Raw genomic sequence first — 7197 nt, forward strand, 5'->3', positions numbered from 1 at the left:
ACTCATTCTTCACCGAGATTCCCTGCCACCAAGAATTTTGGGAATACCTATCCAAATAGTCATGCTTGGAGAAGAGAATATCCGCCCCCGGATTGAAGTCAAGGGCCGCATTGAACTCGGCCAAGGACATGACATGCTCAGCATTGAAAAGCCGGAAGCTGATTTGGAAGTCCTTGGTACCAATCAGAGTAGTAGTCAAAGAGGTCAAAAACTCCTTAGTTGGCTCAAGGTAGGTTCTGTAGCACTTGTTGACAAAGCTACCCAACCTAAGGTTGTCGAATAGAACCCATAAGTCCTCATTGATACCCAATTTGATCATGCTTGATTCATGGTAATGTCGTGAGGGCTTTGTGGTTTTTTTCATGAAATTATTCAAAAGCGGTTTATGGTTTGGATTGGCGAATCGAGTTTTTGGTAAAGGATGAGGGTCTTCATTTTGTGTTTGGGAAGAGGGTGTATTTGATGGAGAAGGTTCTTCAATGGTTATGGTTGTCTTTCTCTTTTTGGAAGTGAGGGCTTTCATGATTTTAGACATTTTTGCTTCACCAAATTCACAACAAAAACACAATCACAACTCCATAAATCACCACAAATCACCACAATCACAATACTACCACAAGACTTGGTTTAACCAACCAATACTCCAGTAACCACTTACTACCAAAAATCAACCTTCCACAAATTGCAACAAAATTTCACAAAAGAGCTACACAATCAACAACAATACAATGTAAGGCATAATTAATCAACAACTACACATATAATCAACCCAATTACTCAATCAACCAACATATTCAACAAAAATGATACTACTACTATTCACAATCATCAAATTAATCAAATTCTTGCTACAAATTGATATAAAAATGTAAAATAGAGGTAAGGAAGATGATTATACCATACTAGAAGTAAGAATGATTAAGAATCAGGCACCAAAATCCACCGCACCGAAAATCCCCAATTTGCACTTTAATGGAGGAGAGAGATTGGAGAAGAAGAAATGAAGGAAGGTAGTATAATTTTGATGAAGATGATGAATTTTGAGTAAGAAATTGTTGAATTTGTGAGTTGTTTTGATGATTTGAGGGGTGATTTTTTATTGTTGGAAGGTTAGGGTTTTGTTCTAAAGGGAGAAGGAGGTGCAAACGAGTGTGGGTTTGGGATGAAATAAGGAAAAGAAAGGAGAAAGAAACAAGAAGTAGTGCGGGTTGGGTTATTGCGCGTGCCCTTGCTACTCCTCTTCTTGCTTATTTCTTGCTCTTGGTGCGTTCATGTATGGGTTTAATGATCTTTATCATCCCGGGATTATTGAACCCACTAAACACATCAGTTTCTACACCCCTTTACAGTGGGTTCAACATCCCAAATTAATGAGAGCACTATAATGAACCCAGCAAGAAAAAATTTGCTTCACATTTTACCACACCTTTTCCTAACTTACCTCCTAAATTACCTTACCCATTTGACTCGAAATTCAATAATGTCCAGCATACTCTCACCAGTTACCACGAAACACCTTCCCATTGTGCTCATTCTCATTCGAGATAGTCCAATTCCCATGAATTCAACCTATTAATCCAAATTCAAAAAATGTGAACGAAAGAAAAACAATTTGAAAGAAAGCTAAGAAAGATAGAATCAAAAGTAAAAGTTAGAAAACCGGGTTGCCTCCCGGTAAGCGCTTGATTAAGGTCCATAACTCGACCCTTCCTCCAAATCACGGAGGGTTAAAGAACACCACCTTGTTCAAAGTGGTAGATAAAACAAACTTTTTCTCATTCCTTGGAAACTTCACATCGTTGCTTGATGTATTCTCATTTGATGAAACTTCTGAAACAAGTTCACTTTGCTTCAACTTTGCTTTCTTCTTCATAAAAGTTCTCTTTTTTTTCTTTGTCTTTTTACTCCTTCTAGTGGACGACTTCTCACCATCAACACTCTTGGAGTCATCCTCGTCCTCTTGGGGGTAGAGCATGGAGGAATATCAATCACCTCCTCATCCACAAGCTTAAAAGGCTCCTTGTTTTCTTCACTAACCTTCTTGCATTCAACACACAAAGGCACATTATCACAAACCTCATGAACTTTGTTAGTAGAAGAAACAATCATGCATACATTATCATTGGAATGAGGGGAATTAATGCACATGATTCCATTCACAAGAGACAAAGATTCATGCATTGGTTTAAGCTTAAAACTAGCCTTATTGTTACCAACTCTCAAATTAATAAGGCCTCCCTTCACATCTATCAAAGCTCCCGAAGTAGCTAAGAAAGGTCTCCCTAAAATAATAGGTATGCTATCATCTTCCGCTATCTCAAGCACAATAAAATCAACCAGAATTGTGAACTCTCCTATCTTGAGGAGAACATCCTCCACTCTTCCCTTTGGAAACTTAATAGATCTATCGGCCAATTGCAAAGTCATATTAGTTGGAAGAAGCTCACCTAGCATAAGCTTCCTAGAGACCAAATAAGGCATGATACTCACACTAGCACCAAGATTACATAGAGCGTTTTAGAACAATTTTCCATTGATTTTGCAAGGGATAGAGAAATTACCCAGATCTTTCATTTTATTGGGTAAATCATTATGAATCAAAGCGCTACAACATTCCCCAACCTCTACCGAATCAAATTGATTACACTCTCTTTTGCCACTCAAGATTTCCTTAAGGAACTTAGAATATCTTGGCATTTGAGTCATGGCTTCCGTGAAAGGGTTTGAAAGATGAACTTCCCTAAGCGTGTCAAGAAATCTCCCAAATAGTTCATCAATTTTGTTTCTCAAAAACTTTTTGGGATATGGAAGTTTGGGCTTGATTACCTCCTCTTGCACTTTTTCATCACTCTTCTCTTCCTCTTGGGCTTCTTTACTCACCTTCTTTGACACATTAATCTCTTTTTCCTCACTTGAATCACTCATCTTCTTATCTTCCTCACTCTTCCTAGAAACTCTCTCTTCAAGAACTTTCCCACTCCTTGTGGTGATAGAATACACGAGTTTTTTAGGTTCAACTCCTTGTGAGGGTAAAGAACAAGGGCTAGCATTCACACTCTCTTTCAAGGTATTAGCCAATTGAGTGATTTGTGTTTCAAGCATCTTGTTGTGTGTCATCATCTCATTGAGCTTTTTATCACTTACCGACATGTAAGTGTTCAAAATTTTATTTTGATTCTCGATGATTTCTTCCAAAATAGTTCTAGAAGATGAAGGTTGAGCATAGGAATTCTCATCATTATCTTTGAGTTCTTGGAGCAAATCCGGGTAAGGGTCCCCTTTGGTTGTTGTTTTGAAAATTCCCCCGATTTTGGTTGTTCCCATTACCCCGGTTTTGATTTGGCCATTGTTTTGGTATTGGTTACCATAGCCTTGACCTTGGCTTTGGTTTCCATACCCTTGGCTTTGGTTTTGATTATTATAGCCTTGATTATTATAGTTCCCTCGAAATTTTAATTTCCTTTGTTTCTATAACCACCATTGTTATAATTATCAAATTCCCTTGCTGGTGAGCATTTCTATTCCTAAAGTTTCTTGGTCTATCAAATCTTTGTCCACTGTTGTTATTTGAAACAAAATTCACTTGCTCACAATCATTATTATCAACATCATCACAATTCACAAATGCATGTGGACAATTAGAAGAATCATGGTCATATGACCCACATACATCACAAAACACACATCCATTTGGCATATTATTCGAAGTTGAAGGAGTAGAGTTAGAAGATGTACCTCTCCCCTTATTGTGGGAGGGAATAATTGGTGCTTGTGAAGAAGAACTCTCAAGCTTTGCCTTAATTGAGGTCATCTCCTTTTCCTAGTTTGAGATTTGTGAAGACAAATTGTTGATGGCATTGAGATGGTCGATTGAATAAACCGTTGAACCGCTTTTGCTTGTCGACTCTCTCTCACCTTCTTGCCAATCCATGTGATATCTACCACATCTTCAATTAAGTCCACCACTTCATCCTTCGTTTTGTTCATGATAAGACCTCCGACACCGGTATCCAAGCAAGACTTGCCTTCGGGGCTTAAACCACCATATAAGATTTGGATGATTTGATAGGTAGGAATCCCATGGTGTGGGCACTCTCTTTAGTACTCCTTATACCTTTCCCATGCCTCATAGAGACTTTCATTCGGCTTTTGCTAGAAGCTTTGAATGAGAGCTCTTGCTTCGGCTGTCTTCTTTTTTGGATAGAACCGAGATAGAAATTCCTTAGTCACTTCATCCCATGTTCTCAATGAGTTTGGCTTAACCTCCTTGTCTAACAATAGCAAATCACCATGCCTTCCCCGGCAACGGCGCCATTTTTGACGCGGGATAAACCTAGGTTGTTGGTGTCTAGATTCCCCGGTCAAAACAAAATTTGTAAAACTAAACCCAACCCTAGGTATAGGGGCAAGTCCAGGTCGAACCTAAGGTAAGGCGGTATTTGCTAAGGTCTTAGTCTAAACTATTACGAAATCTTAAAATGATGGGTAGGTCTATGCTATCGAATAAATTCAAAGCTAACAAATGAAATCAATTATCAACTGGCTAATTTGACAGGAATTTGATCAATCAAGCAACACGAGGGAAAACGATATTTGCAATCAAAATCACTCAAAAGATATTTCCTAGGGGCAAGCTAGATGTCTCTACAAATGACTTCAAAGGAGAATCGCTAATCAAGATAAATCGATAATAATAGCATTCAAATCAATTGTTCGTGTCATTGAAAACTATTATGCAATCTAGCATGATCATCGAGGTTAGCTACTCCTCTTCGAATAAAACACGTACACAAATTTCATCAACCAATTTAATCAGATCAACAAATCAATCAAAAACCCCAAATTAGCTATAGATTATCACTAATACATGCTTCATCACATCCCTAGCAAAGGAACTACTCACTACTCATGGTAAAATTGAAAAGCATAACAAAAGTAATCATCAATTCCATCATCAACATTGTAACCCAAATATCAACAATTAAAATCAAGCTAAACAATAGAAATTCAACAATATATCAAAATTAAACATAAAATTGCATTGAAAAGGAAAGAATTCTTACAAAACTTTGATCAATATCAAAGAGAAATGAAGATCACAATATCACAATCATCAAAAACCAAGTTTCTCTCTCTAAAATCTAAGAACAAATTCTCTAAAATTCAAGAGCTTCTCTGACGTGGAGAGAATGTAGGTCGTTATCTAATCTTCCCTAGAGCCAAACAAATTTATAAACACTTAACAAACCTAAATACGAGTATAGAGGCAAGTCAAGAGTTGAACCCAAAGGAACGGTAATGTCCAAGAGCTCTCAATTATGCGCCTAAGCTAGGTCGAAGCCAAAGATAAGAAAGAACACTAATAACTAAAAAACAAACAACCAAACAAATAATCACTAGGGAATGGGGATCAAAAAGAAATCATGACAATTGTAGCAACTCGGGAACAACACGCAAATCAAAGGTTGCGAAGACTAATGGTAAGAGCAATCAAAAGAGCTCAACAAGCTATCTCCTAGAGGTCTAACTAACGCCAACTACGAGAGACTCTAACTAGGAACGTCACTAACCAAACTCAATCGACAATTGTGAGCTACAAATCAATGGTCCGTATCAATTTGGACTCACAGTACAATCTAGTATAATTCTCAAGGCCTAATCGAATTATACACATGCACAATTTCCATTAATCAATTTAATCTAAACAATCAATCAACACAATTCCCAAATTAAGCACAATCAATCAATCATCCAAGTTTCACCAAATCCCTAACAAAACAACTACTCTAACATCATCATCGAATCAACTAACAACTAAGGAAATCAAGAATCAACAAAATATCAAGAACAACTATACTAATCAAGCATCAAACATCAAAATCAATCCAAACAAACAAGAATATTAAACAAAGAAATAAAATGAGATAGAGCTAGAAACGCTCATTGATAATAGAGAAGATCTTCAACACAATTGTCACCATTGGAATCTTCAATCTCTCAATCACCATTGAAATTCCTCACTTTCTCTCTCTAAATCTACTCCTAAACTAACCCTAAAACTAGAGAGAGAAGCTCTTAACTAAGCTAAGAATATGAATTCTAATTCTAATTCTTCTTCCAAAAATCGGGTTACAAGTATATATTTATAAGAGGCGCGAAACGAAATCGAGCAAAGCAGGGACCTAGGAGGGGCTACGCGCCTGCGCCCGCGCTCCTCTAGGTTTCTTCGGCTCTTCTTGAGGCTTTGTGCGTTCGCTAATGGCTTCGAATGAGTGCACTGAATGTTGATGATGAACACTAAGAGTGCCAGTTTGAAAAAGCACTTGACAGTGGGTTCAACACCCCATCTTCATGAGAGCACGACTTGAGAACGCAAGAGCTAGAACTTGGAGAATCCACTTCCTTGCACCTTGAGCTTTCCTATTGCCACGAGCTTGCTCCAAAAGCATCTTCCACCTTAGTAATCCATCCATATCAAGACCCAAACCTCGTACAATACTTACAACCACGAAAAGAGAACAAATAAAGGAGAAAAGACTAGAAAAACCATAGAAATGCATAAAACCACAAAATAAGAGAGAAAAGGTAGAACAAAGAGCAAAAGCATGAAACTAAGAATTTATTAAGAAGGAAATCTATGAAAAGAAGGTAAAAACGACCTAAATGCTCATCAAATGGGTGCCATTTATGACACCCATCAAATACCCCCAAGCATATCTTTTGCTCGTCCTCGAGCAAAACAAAACCAAGGGAAAGAAAAGACGAGATGAGAATATACACTAACTCACTTTCGTAGGAATGGAGGTCAATTTTAGCAACAATTGACAAGCCATTTAAACCCCTAGATCGCCCTGGAGGACGATTAGTACTCTCGTAAGGGTTTCCTAAGAGATTAACCCATAACTCTCACAAACTAAACAAACAAGGCAAAGCATGAAAAAGAAGCAAAAAGAAAAGGAAAGAAAATAAATGTTCTTGAATGGACTTTTGCAAATATACAGGCATAAATGAATGCAAATCTTACTAAACAAGTAAGGGAGTGCACGTTTCAAGATATCTATGGTTGATAGAAACATAGGACATGCTAAGCATAGAGAACTTATCAAGACACAAGTCACTTTCATCTCAAAACATTTTTAGCATATTCTCCCAATTAGCTTCAAATCTACTTTTAGCAAGCATCTCAATGGTTCCTCG

The 7197-nt window shown here is 37.5% G+C and overlaps 1 pseudogene; it reads left to right on the forward strand.

The window, feature by feature from the left end:
* The first annotated feature begins 4075 nt into the window (after positions 1 to 4075).
* On the forward strand, positions 4076 to 4173 carry LOC145583604 (small nucleolar RNA R71; annotated as a pseudogene).
* Positions 4174 to 7197: the final 3024 nt, after the last annotated feature.

The sequence above is a fragment of the Chenopodium album genome, chromosome 15 (genome assembly GCF_948465745.1).
Source record: "Chenopodium album chromosome 15, dcCheAlbu1.1, whole genome shotgun sequence".
Classification (NCBI taxonomy): domain Eukaryota; kingdom Viridiplantae; phylum Streptophyta; class Magnoliopsida; order Caryophyllales; family Amaranthaceae; genus Chenopodium; species Chenopodium album.